This window comes from Cetorhinus maximus, chromosome 20 (genome assembly GCF_964194155.1).
Source record: "Cetorhinus maximus chromosome 20, sCetMax3.hap1.1, whole genome shotgun sequence".
NCBI classification, from domain to species: domain Eukaryota; kingdom Metazoa; phylum Chordata; class Chondrichthyes; order Lamniformes; family Cetorhinidae; genus Cetorhinus; species Cetorhinus maximus.
In genome coordinates, this window is record NC_135898.1 from 61,689,493 (window position 1) to 61,708,254 (window position 18,762).

The window sequence follows — 18,762 nt, forward strand, 5'->3', positions numbered from 1 at the left end:
ATGAGATGGGGCTTGTTTTTATTTTGAAAATAATAGTTTTATTTAAGTTGTATTAGCTTTAGGAAATCTCATCCCGCTCGTGGATGAGGTTTCCTAAAAAATGTAAAGGCTGCTTGGCTTTTTCACCTGCCCTCCAACCATTAGGTTGGACGGGCAGCGTAAATTTGAAGTTAATTAGCTCATTAATGGCCTTAATAAGCCTTTCAACTATCAGTGGGCATGCAGCTGACTCCAGCGCGTGCCGTCGCATGAAATATCGTGAGACAGCGCAATGATGTCGGTACGCCCACCCGTCATCATTGCGCGTCATATTACATTCCGGCGCGTCGGGCGCACGCCTGCATGCCGAATGTAAAATTCTGCCCCATGAGGGCTCTGGACAGAATAGTTAGAGAGAAACTGCTCCCAGTAGTGGAAGGATAGAGAACCAGAGGACGCCAATTTAACGTGATTGGCAAAATAACCAGAGGTGGTATAAGGAAAAGTTTTTAGCACAGCAGAGGATTAGGATCTGGAAGGCACTTCTTGAGTGTGTAATGGTGGCAGATTCCATAGCGGCTTTCAAAAGGGAATTGATAATTAGCTGAAGAGAAAACATTTGCACGGCTATGCAGTAAACATTGGGGAGTGGGAATGGCTAAGTTGCCCTTGTAGAGATCCATGACGGGCCGAATACACTCCCTCTGCGCTGTAACCCTTCTATGCTTCTAGTGCTCGAATAAAGGTATTTTGGAATTTTGGAATGGCTCTGCATCTGAGTCAGCTACATTCAATGTTATTGTGGCTGGCTGGTCCTACCAATTTTCTTGCACATCTATTGTCTGTTGTAATAGGATGATGGATGGGTGCATGTGCCTTGCAAAACAGCTTCAAGGGCTGTTCCAACCACTGGCATTTCCTGTTGCTGGGCACTTCCTCAACATGTTCATTGTTCTGCCTGAGAGCAGAACCTTTCGCTACCATGCCTTCTGTGGATCCTTGTCTTAAACTTAGATTGAGGTTGACTAAATTGAGTCTTGGGTTAGAAACATAGCAACATAGAAATAGGAGTAGGTCATTCGGCCCCTTGAACCTGCTCCGCCATTCAATATGATCATGGCTGATCCTCTATCTCAACGTCGTACTCCTGCTCTCCCCCCATACCCCTTGATGCCCTTAGAGTCTAGAAATCTCTATTTTCTTCTTAAATATATTCAGCAACTTGGTCACCACAGCTCTCTGTGGTAGAGAATTCCACACATTTACCACCCTCTGAATGAAGAAGTTTCTTCTCATCTCAGTCCTAAATGGCCTACCCCATATCCTGAGATTGTGACCCTTTGTTCTAGACCCTTCCAGCCAGAGGAAACATCATCCCTGCATTCAGTCTGTCCAGTCCTGTCAGAATTTTATACGTTTCAATGAGATTCCCTCTCATTCTTCTAACCTCCAGTGAACACAGGCCCAGTCGGCCCAATCTCTGCTCATACGACAATCCTGTCATCCCAGGAATCAGTCTGGTGAACCTTCGTTGCACTCCCTCTATGGCAAGTATATCCTTTTTTAGGTAAGGAGACCAAAACTGCACACAATACTCCAGGGACAGAATTTTATGTCCCGACGGGCGCCCGACCCGATCAGGCATTAAAAATGTGTGATGACGTCAGGTGATCGTCCCGACATCATCGCACAATATTTCGGATGGCAGGCGCGGGTGGGAGCCGGAGCTGTGCCCGCCTTTAATGAAGAGACCACTTAAGGCCACTAAAGAGGCAATTGACGGTGATTTTTCGTTGCCCATGCGATTTCACGCTCATTGCACGGTCAAAATGGGCAGGCAGCCAGCCGACATTTCAAAAACCTCATCCGATGGCAGGATGAAAGGGGTGAGCAGCGACTTATTGGTACTTGGCAGCTTTATCTCTGTTCGGGGCTTCATTGTTAGCATTTCCAGGCTTCATTTCAGGACTCCTTGGTGTCTCCAAAGGCTCTGGCAGGATTCAGACCATGTGGACCTGGCCAGGTATCAGATAGCCTTCTGTTACCCTGCTAATAGGGATTGTGGTCTCTGTTGGTGGCACCTCCTTTGAGAAGGAAGTGGGTCAGAAGGGAGACGAGGCCAGGTATCCCAATGCAGCTTCCAGGGGAGCAACCTGTGGGAGGAGAGGCGCAGGCATAAGGGCGCAGGGCCAGCAGTAAGCCCAAGATGGAAGGGGCCACAGAAGACTCCATTATCCTGCTGCCAGGGTTTACGGGCGGCGATGCAGCTACCTCAATGTGTCTGAGGTGCAATGCTGAAGGAGGCTCCGCCTCCCAAGGGAGTCAGTGACCTCCATTTGTCAGATGATTGGCCTGAGATCAGCTCCGACTGTGTAGATGGACACCCTGTGCCAGTGGCTCTGAAGGTCACAGTGGCCCTCAACTTCTATACCTCCGGATCTTTCCAGGGGTCAGTGGAGGATCTGTGTGGAGTCTCCCAGTCAGCTGTCCATAGTTGCGTCAAGCTGGTGACAGATCAGTTCAGGTGGGTACTGACCTTTATTCTTTATTCTTCATATGGGACTAGGCCAGCCAGGCTGAGTGAGCCAGAGGCTTCACAGTGATTGCTGGGTTCCCCTGCATCCAGGGTGCCATTGACTGCACACACATAGCCATCAAGGTGCCAACGGGTCAGCCGGGTGCTTTTGTCAACAGGAAGGGATTCCACTCCATGAACGTGCAGATAGTGTGTGACCACAGGATGCAGATTCTGCAAATCTGTGTGAGGTACCCTGGCAGCTCCCATGACGATTACATCCTGAGACACTCCCAGGTGCCGAGGCTCTTCAGTGCTCCAGCCCGACTGGATGGATGGCTGCTGGGTGACAAGAGCTATCCATTGAAAAGGTGGCTCATTACGCCTCTCTGACACCCAAGAACAGAGGCAGAGAAGTGTTACAATACGAGTCATGCCTTTACAAGGACGGTGTTAGAGAGGACCATAGGTCTTTTCAAGATGTGCTTCTGATGCCTGGACCATTCACGGGATGCACTACAATACCCCCTCAAGCGAGTGTTACTGATAATGGTTGAATGCTGCGCTCTCCACAATCTGGCACTGGCAAGGGGGGACCCACTGGAGGAAGAGGATCGTGACGCAGCTGCACAGGCCACAGTTGATGAACCCAGTAGTGAATCAGAAGAGGAGCCCGTTGAGGAGAACACTGAGGGCATGGAGGCAGACCTCGGTAACCGCCATGGATGCAGGGACACCAGGAACACCTTCATCCAACGCTCCGTCAGAAGTGGGGGTGCTCACTGATGATTGCACAATGTTCAGCACCATTTGCGACTCCTCAAATACTGAAGCAGTCCATGTCCAAATGCAGTAAAACCTGGACGAAATCCAGGCTTAGGCTGACAAGTGGCAAATAACATTCACGCCACACAAGTGCCAGGCAATGACCATCTCCAACAAGAGAGAATCCAACCATCGCCCCTTGATGTTCAATGGCATTACCATCCCTGAATCCCCCACTATCAACATCCTGGGGTTACCGTTGACCAGAAACTGAACTGGACTAGCCATATAAATACTGTGGCTACAAGAGCAGGTTAAAGGCTAGGAATCGTGTGACGAGTAACTCAGCTCCTAACTCCCCAAAGCCTGTCCACTAACTACAAGGCACAAGTCAGAAGTGTGAGGAATGCCTGGATGAGTGCAGCTCCCACAACTCTCAAGACGCTTGACACCGTCCAGGACAAGGCAGCCCGGTTGATTGGCACCACAACCACAAACATTCACTCCCTCCACCATCGACGCACAGTAGCCGCAGTGTATACCATCTACAAGATGCACTGCAGGAATTCACCAAGGCTCCTCAGACAGCACCTTCCAAACCCACGACCACTACCATCTAGAAGGACAAGTGCAGCAGATAGTTGGGAACACCACCACCTGGAAGTTCCCCTCCAAGTCACTCACCATCCTGACTTGGAAGTATATTGCTGTTACTTCACTGTCGCTGTGTCAAAATCCTGGAACTCCCTTCCTAATAGCATGGTGGGCATATCTACACCACAGGGACTGCAGCAGTTCAAGAAGGCAGCTCACCACCACCTTCTCTAGGGCAACTAGGGATGGACAATAAATGCTGGCCCAGCCAGCGAAGCTCAGATCCAGTGAATGAATAAAAGAAAACCTCATGCCAGGGTTGCGGCCCCCATCCTGGATGTCTGAATTGACCCTTTCATTTGCACCCAAAGTGCAATAAAGTATCCAGCCACTTACAACAGCGTTACATACTGGCATACCCTGCACCAGAAAGAAAAAATATGAAGCATACACCAGAACCAAAGCAAATTTAATGTTATCATCACATTGAAATCATTATGACATTACAATTACTGGTGTAGATGTCCGCAGCAGGAGACATACAAACCAAACATAAATTAACATAAAATCACCCGTGAACTGTCCCTCTCATGCTTATGGTGCCTTAAACTTAAGTTTGCCAGTGCTATGCCCACCCCTCGCCGGCACCAGCATTGGAGGCAGCCTGCTGACTGTGCTGTCTTGTTGGCCTTGATGACCTTGAAGGTCGACCTCTGGCCAATGGAGCCTGTGCTGGCCCCGCCTGGGAGGGAGCGGCCAATGCCACGGTTGGCATCTCCCCAGTCATTGCAGTCTCATCAGATGAGACGGTCACTGGCAGAGGGGCGGAGGAGCTGCTGCCGTCATCTAGAGCGCCCTGAGAGGAGCCCGCAGAGACGACAAGCAGCTCGTGCAGCATCGTGAGGTCGCTCAGGACCCCCCTGCTCACCATGGATGGACAGGCACCTAGCTGGGATACTGGGTGCCTCATCCACCTCCCACACTGACATTGACCACCTGAAGTCATTGCCTATGTGAGAGTTTGAAGGTCGAAGCGCAACCCCAGGCACCCCTGATTCTGTTCCTGGAGCTGCCTCTCCATGAGAGTCACCACTCTCTCAATGGAGGAAGTATTGCGCTCGGCCATGAGGGTCAATGCAGTGCTCATGTTCCGCATGGACTCCTCCGCAACAGAGACCATGGGATGCAGACCCTCATGGATCTCTGCCAGATCCTCCCACACATACTGCTGGACATCTGCCTTCGACTGAGCATCGTCCTGGTCCCCAGCAGTCCTCCGACTGCCGGCGCCCTGGGCTCTCTCTGCCTCCGCCTGCAACTCAAGTGAGTGTGAAATGCCCTCACCAATGTGCATTGACATTCTAGCCACCGATCTAATGCCCACCGAGGTACCTGCTTCAAAGAGCGGGAGTGATGTCAGTGCAAGTGAAGCCCAATGCTCCTCTGGAGTCAAGGGTGGCCCTTCAGGATCCAGAGAGCAAGTGGTGCTGGTGAACCTAAAAGGGAGAGCAAGGACATGTCATTAGTTTAAGTCATCACATTGTCACTGTGCATGCCAGGCACCCTGGTGAGACCATGGAGATCTGCATCATGGTGTCATCATCTTTCAATGATCAATGGGGACTCCAGGTTCGAGGTTCACATCGGTGAAGAGACCAGACAAGAACGGTTGCACAATCTGAAACTCTCACCTCTGTGCACTATGCTCTTACCTTCGTCTGGCACCCTCGTCTCTCCACACCCAGTTGCATGTGGAGCGTGCCGGCTCTCCAGCTCAAGGGTGTCCTGCTCGAACCTGGTCAGCAGAAGCAAGTTGGGCGGACCTCCACCTGTACATGCCCTGTCTGATTGATTATGGTTCATCTTCTCCTGAAAGGACAAAGGAGCATTGATTAGTCCACTCTCTACCTGCAGTGCCATTGCAGCCTGGCCAACTCCAGCTGAGGAACACCTTGCAGGGCACATCTAAGTCAAGGCACTCAGTCCAAGCAGCCAGGGCTCACCCCCTTGGCAGCTCCAGCTTCATTGACGGTGATACTCAGACTCTTGCACCCCTGAGGTCTACGGATGGCCACACCTTAACATTTTGGCACACTGACCTATGCCAACATGGTACTCACCCTTCCTGAGCACAGCAGGTAATTGAAGCGCTTCTGGCACTGCACCCATGTGTGCTGCGCGACATCATGGCTGTTCACCATTGCTGCCACCTCCTCCCATGCCCTCTTTATGAGGTGCGCTGGCCTCCTCCTCCCATCCCTAGGGACAAGGTGGACCTCCTGGCAACCACCTCCTCCAGCAGGACCGCGAGGCGCTCGTCCAAAAAGCGGGGGGGCTGAATGCCCACCCACCCTGCCCTCCTGCCTGACGTCTCCAGCTGCACTTGACTCCATCAAGACAATGCAGAACAGACATCCTTCCGTGGCAGCCTTTCTGGGGCTGCCTGGGCCATTTTTAAACTGGCTGCTGAGTCACCATTGGACCCGGTGGCCCACAGGCCCCGACCCCTGCTTGGCCCTTGCCTACTAGTGAAGAGCCCCGTTTCCCGCTGGGCAGGCCTTAATTGGCCTGCCAGCGTGAAACCGTGATCAGGGGCCAATCGTGGGTGGCGGGCTGTTTCACAGCTACTGCCGATCCTGCCGTCCGTGCCTGCCCACTGACCTCAAAATTCAGCCCCAGCTGTGGCCTCCCCAAGGCTCTGTACAGCTGCAGTAACTCAAGTCCACTTGCAATGAAGGCCAGCATTTCATTTGCCATCTTAACTGCTTGCTGCACCTGCATGCTTGCTTTCAGTGATGAGTGTATAAGAACATCCAGGTCCCTTTGTACATCAACATTTCCCAATCTATCACCATTAAAATAATACTCTGCCTTTCTATTTTTTCCAACTGAAATGGATAATTTCACACTTATCCATGTTATACTGCATCTACCATGTATTTGCTCACTCACCCAACTTGGCTTATTTGCCTTGAAGCCTCTTAACATCCTCAAAACCATTCACATTCTCATGTAGTCAGGCATGTGGCCCGATGTCACTGCATGTAATTTAGACTTTCCGTTCGGCGGGCATGCAGCCAACTGTCAAAGGCCTGTTAAGGCCATTAAATAACTAATTAAGGCTATTAAGAAAGCTGCCCGTCCAACCTTAAGGTTGGCGGGCAGGCAAAGAGCCCAGGCAGCCTTCGCATTTTTCATGGAGCCTCATCCACAGGCAGGATAAGGTTTCATGAAGGGTTTATAAATTAAATAAATCTTTTCATTAAATTTCATTGACACTGTCACATGAGGAGACATGTCTTAAATTTTTTTCTCTTTATTAAAATTTTTAAAACTTAAAACTTATCTCCCTGAGGCACCTCTGTGCCTCAGGGAGATTTCCGCCCACGATAAATGGCAGCGCGGACCCGATTGGGGCCACCATTCGGGTCTGCGTCTGTTCTCGCACAACCCCCCCCGATGGGGGGAAAATTTCCTCCCATTAGCAAAGAAGAACTTTCCTGTAGAGGTTCTCCGTGCTGTTAACACTAGGCCAGGATTTTGCCCTCGTCGGGCGGGCTTGGCGGGGGCGAGCGGGAGCGGTCGGGAATCCGACCGTCGCATGCGATCAGGACCCAACTGCGATTTCATGCTGGTGGGCCAATTAAGGCCCGCCCAGTGTGAAACGCGCACTGCAGCACTCAGCGCTGCCTGTGCGGGGTTGGGGAGAGGAGGGCAAGCGCGAAAGTTTGCGCATGCGCACAGGTGCATGCAGAAAAAGTTCTCTGAGGCACAGAGCTGCCTCAGGGAGAAGAAGGTTTTGAAAAATAATTTAAAAATGTTAAAAACATGTCCCTCTGTCACATAAGCAGAGACATGTTAGAAATTCGTTTGAAAATTTTTAATCTTTTTTTAATGATGAATCGAAACCTTATCCCGCCTGTGGACGAGGTTGAGCAAAAAATCCAAAGGTCACTTGGCCTTTTTGCCTGCTTGCCAACTATAAGGTTGGACGGGCAACGAAAAACTTCATTTAATTAGAACATTAATGACCTTAATAGGCCGGCTAATTGTCGGCAGACATGCTGCGGACTCCCATGTGTGCCCGCCAATTGAAATATCACTTGAGTGCGCGATGACATCGGGACGCTTGCCTGACGTCATCGCGTGTCGTTTTACACTTGGGTCAGATGCGCGCCTGCCTGACAAGCGCAATATTCTGCCCATGGTTCCAAGGAAAGGACTGATGTAGTCAATGTGCAATCGCACGTAGGGTCTACCAGGCCACTCCCATGGGTGCATTGGGGCTGCCACTGGCAACTATTGCAGCTGTTAACATTGCACACAGTGTTTTACCACATTCACAATATCGCTGTCCATCCCCGGCCACCAAAGATAACTAACTCCATACATAGCTACTCCATAGCTACCATCTTCATTCGGGAGATCCTGGATGGGCACTGTGTAGCACTACTAAAAGTGCTTCCTTTCCTTGTGCAAGAACTACTACCCATGCACTTCATAATAGAATACCATCTTGACTGCTCGTCATGTGTCTTCAGTTGGAAAACGGCTTCAATTCATCAGAGACTGATTCCTGGGACCAACCATGTAACACTTGGTCTCTCACTTGAGACAGGACTGGATCATGATTCACCCAGTTTCTTATCTGCCTGGCACAGACTGGTGAGGAATCTAGAAAATTCATACGAGCTCCTGTGGGATTGGAACATGTTCATCATTCTCTTGCAAAGGAAGGTGACTTAGGGCATTGGAATTTGCTTTATGAATCCCTGGTCTATGCACAAAGGTGTATTCATATGCTGCCAAAATTAGGGCCAATCTTTGTATTCTTGCAGAGGCTATGGAAGATATAGCCTTTTCCTCACTAAACAGTTCTAAAAGTGGTTTGTGATCTGATAGTATCGTGAAATGTCGCCCATGCATGTATTGGTGGAATTTTTTTACACCAAAAATAATCGACAGATCTTCCTTTTGAATCCGAGAATATCCTTTTTCAGCTGTGGTAAGTGTCCTGGATACATAGCCTATCGGCGTCTCTGTGCCGTCGTCCATTTTGTGAGGTAGTATCGCTCCCACTCCATAGGGGGACGCATTGCAGGTTAGTACCAATTCCTTTGTCTGGTCAAAATGCACTAACAAATTTGAAGAGTGCAAGAGCTGTTTTAATTTCATGAAGTCTTTTTTTTGGGGTGCCTCCCAAAACTAACGCTGATTTATTTTTTTAGCAGTAAATGTAATGGGGCTAGAACTGTGGATAAATTAGGTAGAAATTGGCCATAATAATTTATCATCCCTAAAAATGATTTAAGTTCAGAGATGTTCTTGGGTGCAGGTGCCTCTCTTATTGCTTTAACCTTCTCTTCAACCCTTGGATAACTACCCGATGGCCCAAATAAATGACCTCATTTGAAGGAAAAGTGCATTTTTCCTTTTTCAGATGCACTCCTGCATCTAAAAATCGTTTCAGGACTTCCTCTAGGTTAGCCAAGTGCCCCTTTTCCATGAATCCAGTTATCAGTACATAGTCCAGGTAGACCACAACTTGAGGTAATCCCTGTAGTAAGCTTTCCATTATCCTCTGAAAACCGGCACAGGCTGAGGAAATACCAAAGGGCAGGCATTTATGGCCCTTTATGACCCTTTATGGGTACTTATGGGGCTGAATATTTAACTCGGCGGGTGGGCGTGCGCCCGACCTGACGGAGCATAAAATGACGTGCGATATTTCAGTTGGAGGGCATGCACTGGAGTTGGCAGTGTGTCAGCTGACAATTAAAAGGCAGATTAAGGCCATTAACAAGGTAATTAAAACAAATTTTTTGCTGCCTGTCCAACCTTACGGTTGGCGGGCAGGCAAAAAGGCTAAGTGGCCGTTGGATTTTTTTGGAAACCTCAACCACAGGTGGGATGAGGTCTCCACCATCAAATAAAAATAAAATAATTTATTTTAAATTTCATACATAACATGGCTTTAAACTAAATAGAGTGGGGGAGGGTTCTGGAAAGGGGATACCTAGGCTTACAAAGCAAAAGGACATGGCAACCTTGCAGGGCAGCTATTTAGGTAATGATACCCAGAGTGTGACAGGAAGGGAGAGAGTGTACGAACATAAAAAAACAGCAAATAGGATCAAAAGGGAAAAAATGGTAAAAAGACAAAATTAATAGTCCTTTACTTAAATGCACGTAGTATTTGGAACAAAATAAATGCATTAATGACACAGTTGGAGGTTAATGGGTATGATCTTATAGCCATTACGAAGATGTGGTTACAGATCATAGCTGGGAACTAAATATTCAGGGGTATGTGACTTTTCGAAAGGGCAAGCAGAAAGAAAAGGGTGGTGGGGTAGCTTTGTTAATACGAGGTGGAATAAGTACGATAGCAAGAAGGGATCTTGGATTGGAAGATGTAGAATCCATATGGGTGGAGGTAAGAAATAACAAGGGGAAGAAGACACTGGCGGGAGTAGTCTATAGGTCCACTGATAGTACTTAAACTGTAGGACAGAGAATAAATCAGGAGATAATGAGGGCATGTAAAAAATGCAGTACATTAATCATGGGTGACTTCAATCTTCATGTAGATTGGGAAAATCAAATTGGTAGAGGTAGTCACAAAGCAAGAATTCATAGAGTGTATTCGGGACAGTTTCTTAGAACAATATGTTGTGAATCGAACCAGGAATCAGGCTATTTTGGATCTGGTAATGTGTAATGAGGCAGGTTTAATAAATTATCTCAAAGCAAAGGATCCCCTAGGAAACAGTGGCCGTAACATGGTAGAATTTAATATTCAGTTTTAGAGTGAGAAACTTGGGTCGGAAACAACTGTGCTAAATCTTAATAAGGGTAATTACAATGGAATGAGGGCAGAGTTGGCTGGAGTGGCCTGGAAAAGCAGTTTAGCAGAAAAGACAGTTGATGAACAATGGCAGACATTTAAGAAAATAGTTCATGACTCTCAAAAAAGATATATCCCAGTATGGAAGAAGGATTCAAGGAAGTGGATAAACCAAACATGGTTAACCAAGGAAGTTAAGGACAGTATCAAATTGAAATTAAAAAAATACAATGTGGCAAAGATTAGTGGTGAGCCAGAGGATTGAGTAAGTTTTAAAAACCAACAAAAGATTACCAAAAAAAATAAAGAGGGAGAAAATAAACTTTGAGGTAAACTAGCAAGTAATATGAAAATGGACAGTAAGAGATTCTTTAAATATATAAAAAGGAAGAGAGGGGCCAAAGTGAACATAGGCCCCTTAGAGAATGAGGCTGGGGAATAATAATGGGGAACCAGGAAATGGCAGAGGAGCTGAATAAATACTTTGCTTTAGTCTTCACGAAAGAAGGTACTAACAGCATACCAAAAACACTAAATAATCAAGGGGCAAAAGGCAGGGGAGGAAATAAATACAATAACTATCACTAGAGAATAAGTACTAGTGAAACTACTGGGGCTAAAGGTCGATAAGTCCCCTGGACCTGATGTGTTGCATCCTAGGATATTAAAGGAAGTAGCTACAGAGGTAGTGGATGCACTTGTAGTAATCTTACAAGAATCCTTAGATTCTGGAAAAGTCCCAGAGGATTGGAGAACGGCCAAAGTAACACCCTTATTCAAAAAGGGATGGGGACAAAAAAAGGTAACTTAAGGCCAGTTAGCGTGCCATCTGTCTAGATGTAATGAGGCATCTTGGATAATGTTGGAGTCTATTATAAAGGATGTGATAGCAGAGCATTTAGAAGTGCATAATCAATATAATTGATTAATATAATCAGCAGAGTCAGCATGGCTTCATGGAGCGGAAGTCATGTCCAACAAATTCATTAGAATTCTTTGAGGAGGTAACAAACGGGAGAGATAAAGGGGAACCAGTAGCTGTAATATATTTGGATTTCCAAAAGGCATTCAATAAGGTGCTGCACATAAGGCTACTTAATAAGATAAGAGCCCATGGTGTTAGGGGTAGTATATTAGCGTGGATAGAGGATTGGTTAACTAGCAGGAGACAGAGAGTTGGGATAAGGGGGGCATTTTTGGGATCTCACAAGGCAAGCGGTGGAGGATGACACAAGGAGTCTATAGAGGGATATAGACAGGTTAAGTGAGTGGGCAAAAACTTGGCAGATGGAATATAGTGTGGGAAAATGTGAGGTTATGCACTTTGGCAGGAAGAATAGAGGAGCTGAATATTATTTAAATGGGGAAAGACTGCAGAAAGCTGCATTACAGAGGGATTTGGGAGTGTTTGTGCATGAATCCCAAAACGCAAACGCACAAGTTCAACAGGTAATAGGGAAGACAAATGGAATGTTGGCCTTTATTTCAAAGGGCATGGAGTATAAAAATAGGGAAGTCTTGCTAAAACTATACAAGGCACTGGTTAGACCATGCCTAGTATATTATGAACAATTTTGGTCCCCTTATCTAAGGAAAGATATTCTGGCAATGGAGGCAGTCCAGAGAAGGTTGATCACTGGGTTGATCCCGGGTATGGAGGGATTTTCTTATGAGGAGAGGTTGAGTAGGTTGGGCCTGTACTCATTGGAGTTTAGAAGAATGAGAGGTGACCTTATTGAAACATATAAGGTTCTTAGGGGGCTTGACAGGGTAGATGCTTGACAGGGAGAGCCTAGGACCAGAGGGCATAATTCCAGAGTAAGGGGTTGTCCATTTAAGACAGAGATGAGGAGGAATTTCTTCTCTCGGGGGTAGTGAATCTGTGGCATTCTTTACTGCAGAGGGCTGTGGAGGCTGGGTCGTTAAGTATATTCAAGGCTGAGATAGATAGATTTTTAATCAGTAAGGGAATTAAGGGTTATGGGGAAAAGGCATGAAAGTGGAGTTGAGGAATATCAGATTAGCCATGATCTCATTGAATGGTGGAGCAGACTCGACGGGCTGAATGGCCTACTTCTGCTCCTACGTCTTATGGTCCCTACTCATGTGACATGTTTTATGATATTTTTAAGATCTTTATTTCTAATTTTTAAAACTTCATCTCCTTGAGGCAGCTCTGTGCCTCAGGGAGATTTTCACCCCCACCGAGCCCACCTGACAAGGGCAAAATTCTGCCCATGGTTACAAATTACTGGGAGGCATCATCCAGCTTCAGTTGCTGATGTGTGTGACCCTTGTCAAGCTTTGTGTGCATTGTCCCTCCTGCTAGTTTGGTAATATAGATCTTTAATCTTGGGAATAGGGTACCGCTCCAGTTTGGCTGCTCTGTTGAACGTTAGTTTATAGTCCCCACAGATCCCGATGGCCTGGTCTGGTTTAAGGACAGGGGCTATGGGTACTGCCCACTCTGAGAACTGAGCCACTTTTATGACACCCAGCCTTTCTAGCCAGTTCAGCTCAGCGTTAACCTCTCTCAGGGTGTATGGCACTGGTCTTGCTTTCAAGAAGCGAGGAGTTGCTTCTGGGTCCACGTATATCTTAGCCTGTAGACCTTAAATTTTCCAGTTCATCCTTGAAGACGGTGTCATTTTTTTTTGGCAGCTCTGGTACCCAACTACTCGCAACTGGAAGATCTCGGACCAGCTTAATTTAATCTCCTTCAACCAATCACACCCTAGAAGGCTTGGTCCTTCACCTTCTACCACCATTACTGGTAGCTGTGCTGATTGGTGTCTATAATGAATAGTTGCTCTGGTGATACCTTTTACTTGGATTTCTTCGCCTGTGTTCATTTTCAACTTGGCAGATGTTAGTTCCAAATTTAGCTGTTGATTACCCTTATTTAAATACCTTAAAGTGTGCTCGCCTATTACAGTGGTAGAAGCACCCGCGTCTACAATTTTGAATGGTTTATCATTCACTTGCACTGTAACAAGTATTGGCTCTGGCTTCTCAACTTTCATGTTGAATAATGAATAAATGTCAGAATTGGTTCTTTCTGACTCTTCTACACGATAGACTTCATTGGACTTCATTTGTTGTTTGGAGGCCTGTTTAAATCTCACTTTGCACTGTCTCATTATGGGCAGAATTTTGCCGTCGGTGTGCAGGGGCAGCCCGACACACTGACGTGTAAAGTGACGCGCATTGACGTCGCACATGCATCTCGACGTCACCGCGTGTCATCGTGATATTTCAGAGGGCGGCTGCTATGACTTCCGAGGTGCGTCCGCCATTAATTAACAGGCCAGTTAAGGCTCTTGAGGCAGTAATACACAGCGATTTTTCACAGCCCGTGCAATTTTCAGGGCGTTGCACGGGCGCAATGGGTAGGCCACATTTTTAAAAACCTCATCCATGGGCGGGATAAGAGGGGTGAGTGGGCTTGCAAATGTGAGTTGTTAATACTTTACTTTTTAAACTACTGCTACTTGCTTGTGTGAGCAGGACAACTTCAATTCTCTTCAGCGTTGCTTTGATGGAAAAAACAGGCTTCAGTTCAGGACTCTGGAGGAAACATAACACTTGGGGCCTTGCAGGTTTCAGGCAACCTTCCCTTACCCTGAGAATGGGGATTGTGCTTTTCACTGAAGGCACTTCCTCTGAGGAGGAAGAGAGGGCCAGAATGGGGAGGAGGCCAGGAGTCCATATTCAGCCTCCAGGGGAGCCACCTTTGGGAGGACAAGTGCAGGCACAAGGGAGGCAGGGCCAACAGGAAGTGCAAACCGGAAGGGGCTGCAGAAGATGCCAGTATCCTGTGGCCAGGTTATACAGGCGGTGAAGCAGCTACTTCAATATGTCTGAGGTGCAGTGCCGAAGGAGGCTCCATCTCTCAAGGTAGACAGTGACCGCCATATAAGTGACCTGTCAGATAATCAGCCCTGAGATCAGCTCCAAATGTGTGGGTGAATACCCGATGCCAGTGGTGCTGAAGGTCACGGTTATCATCAACTTGTATGCCTCTGGCTCTTTCCAGGAGTCATTTGGTGATCTTTGTGGAATCTCCCAATCAGCTGTCCACAGTTGCATCAAGCTGGTGACAGACACTCTGTTCAGGTGTGCATTGACTTTCATTCACTACCACACAGACTAGGCCAGCCAGGCAGAGCGAGTCATAGGCTTTGCAGCGATTGCTGAGTTCCCCTGCATCCAGGGTGCAATCGACTGCATACATGTGGCCATCAAGGTGCCAGCGGGTGAGCCCGGTGCCTTCAGCAACAGGAAGGGCTTCCACTCCATAAATGTGCAGATAGTGTGTGACCATAGGATGCAGAATCTGCAAGTCTTTGCAAGGTACCAGGCAGCTCCCATGATGCATACATCCTGAGACACTCCCAGGTGCCGGGGCTCTTCAGTGCTCCAGCCCAGCTGGATGTATGGCTGCTGGGTGACAAGGGCTATCCCCTCAAAAGATGGCTCATGACGCCTCTCCACCATCCAAGAACAGAGGCCGAGCAGTGGTACAATAGGAGCCACGCCTCCACAACGGCGGTGGTAGAGAAAACCATCGGTCTTCTCAAGATGTGCTTCCGATGTCTGGACCATTCAGGGGACGCACTGCAATACCCATCAGATCGTGTGTCACTGATAGTGGTTGCATGCTGCGCTCTCCACAATTTGGCGCTGGAAAGGGGGGATGCAGTGGAGGAAGAAGATGTAGACGCAGATACTCTGGCTGCAGACGATGAGTCCAATAGTGAGTCTGAGGACGAGCACATTCAGGAGAACACTGAGGGGATAGATGCTGACCTGGGCAACCTCCAGCGAGGCAGGGACACCCGGGAGGCTTTGATACAACGCTCCTTCAGCTAGTCTACCAAAGATGAACCACCGCCACATGCCAAGGCTGCAGGCTCCATACTTGATACCTGAGAGCAACATTTGCCTGGGTTAGGAACATTAACTGTGTGCCTTGTCAATAAAGCTCAATGGCAAACAAGTCACCCATAACATCATGGGTTCCCCTTCACCTGCAGAACTGATGAAGTACCCAGAGGCTTGTTGAGAACCAAAACATTTAATGATTGTATACTTCCTAACAGAAATGAAAGTCCATTAAAAGGTGTTGAACAGCACACCTACTGAAAAACAACTGAAACAGGGGTCAAAAGAAAACCACCAGCGATAAGCCCGTTGTGTGCCTATGGTGACTTACGTTTACATTTTCGGGTGCTATGTCTAGATGCTCCCCCTTCACTGGCACCGGTATTTGAGACAACCTGCTCACTCTGCTGTCCTGTTGGCCTTGATGACCTTGGCAGGCATCCTCTGGCCCGTGGAGCCTGTGCTAGCCCCGACTGGGAGGGAGCGGACAGTGGCATAGCTGACACCTTCCCAGTCACCACAGCCTCAACAGATGCCACAGTCACTGGCAGAGGGTACAGAGGAGCTGCTGCCCTCCTCCAGAGAGGAGCCCACAGAGACGACAGGTAGCTCGTCCGTCAACATGAGGTCACTTCGGACCTCCCTGCTGACCATTGATGGACGGGCACCTAGCTGGGATACTGGGTGCCCAATCCATCTCCCACACTGATACTGACCACCTGAGGTCAATGCCGCTGTTAGGGCTTACAGGTCCAAGTGCATCCCCAGGAAACACTGATCGTTCTCCTGGAGAAGCCTCTCCATGAGCATCGACACTGTCTCCATGGAGGAGGCATTGCACTTGGCCATGAGGGTCATTGCATTGCTCATGCTCTGCATGGACTCCTCCATCACAGAGACCATGGCACGCATTCCCTCATGTATCTCTGCCAGATCCTCCCGCACACCCTGCTGGACTTCCAGTATCTGCTGCCTCAGGGACGACTCCAGAGACACATCATCAGTCACCGACTGAGCATGTTCCTGGTCCCCAGCAGTCCTCCAACTGCCGGCGCCCTGGGCACTCTCTGTCTCCACCTGCACCTCAAGCGAGTGTGAAGTGCTCTCACTGCTGTGCACCGAGACACTAGCCGACAATCTCATCCCCGCCGAGGTGCTGGTATCTGTGCTGGTGCCTGCCTGGCTGAGATGGTGTGAAGCTGGTGCGTTTATATCTTCTGGGCCCTCAGGGGTCAGTGGCGGTCCCTCTGCCTCCTGCGTGTGGGCATGCTCCGGAGAGGCTGAAAGGAAGAACAAGGACATTTGATTAGTAGAAGTTGTTACACTGTTAATGTGCATGCCTGGTACTCGGATCAGGATGCGCTCCTCCTTCCATTATCAATGGGCAACCCATATTGGAGGCTGAAATCAATATACAGACAACAGTGGAATGTTTGCACTGACAGACATTGTGATCCCACTGCACGGCACTCTTACCTCCCTGTGGTGCCCCAACCTCACCGCGGCCGGTTGACCTGGGCGCATGGCGCCTCTCCAGCTCGAGAGCCTCCTGCTTGTATCTGGTGATGATGAGAAGGTGGGGCTGCCTCCGCCAGTCCACAGCCACTATGCATTATTGTGTGCGGTCTTCTCCTGAAAGGAGAGAGTAGCATTGATTAGCCCACCCTGTACCTTCATTGCCATTGCAGCATGGTCAACCCCACCTGATTGAAACATTGCAGGGCTCATTCGATTCGTGACCCTGGAGCTGCCATACACTCACTCCAAGCAGCCAGGGCTGACCCCTTTGCCCAGATGCTGCCTCCATCACATTTGCCACTCACACTCTAAGACCTTCCAAACCCGCAAGCACTACCACCTAGAAGGACAAGGGCAGCAGATGGATGGCTACCCAGCTACCTGGAAGTTTCCCTCCATGTCAATCAGCATCCTGACTTTGAAATGTTCCGGCACTCCACCACTGTGCCTCGGTCCAAATCCTGGAGCTCGCCCCCAAACAACACTGTGGGTGTACCTGCACCACATGCAGCGGATACAGAAGGCAGCTTACCACCACCCTCTTAGGGGCAACTAGGGATGGGCAATAAATGCTGGCCCAACCAGCGAAGGCCACATGCCGTGAATGAATGAATGCAAAAACAAAATTCTGAGCTGGGGGGAGGCCGGGGGTGGGTGCCAACCTAACTGCTGTGATAAGTGACCCATGCTGACACGGTACTCACCCTTCCTGATCGCAAGAGGTCATTATAACCGCTTGTGGCACTGCACCCAGATGCATCTCACTGATCCTTGACCTCTCTGTCTCAATGTCTGGTGATAGACTGTTCACCAATATTCATTACAAGCCTACCGACTCCCACAGCTACCCCAACTACAGATCCTCATACCCAGCTTCCTGTAAGGGGTCCATCCCATTCTCTCAGTTCCTTCGCCTCCGTCGCATCTGTTCTGATGATGCCATTTTCCAAAACAGTTCCTCTGACATGTCTTCCTTCTTCCTTAACCGAGGTTTTCCACCCATGGTGGTTGACAGGGCCCTCAACCGTGTCCGGCCCATCTCCCGCGCATCTGCCCTCACACCTTCCTCTCCCTCCCAGAACCATAATAGGGTCCCCCTTGTCCTCACTTATCACCCCACCAGCCTCCGCATTCAAAGGATCATCCTCCACCATTTCCGCCAACTCCAGCATGATGCCACCACCAAACACATCTTCCCTTCACCCCCCCGGCGGCTTTCCACAGGGATCGTTCCCTCCGGGACACCCTGGTCCACTCCTCCATCACCCCCTAAACTCCCACGGCACCTTCCCATGCAACCGCAGAAGGTGCAATACCTGCCCCTTTACTTCCCCCCTCCTCACCGTCCAAGGGCCCAAACACTCCTTTCAAGTGAAGCAGCACTTCACTTGCACTTCCCTCAATTTGAGGTCTCCTCTACATTGGAGAGACCAAACGCAGACTGGGTAACCGCTTTGCAGAACACCGTTGGTCTGTCCACAACCATGACCCAGACCTCCCTGTCGCTTGCCATTTCAACACACCACCCTGCTCTCATGCCCACATGTCCGTCCTTGGCCTGCTGCAATGTTCCAGTGAAGCTCAATGCAAACTGGAGGAGCAGAACCTCATCTTCCGACTAGGCACTTTGCAGCCTTCTGGACTTAATATTGAGTTCAAC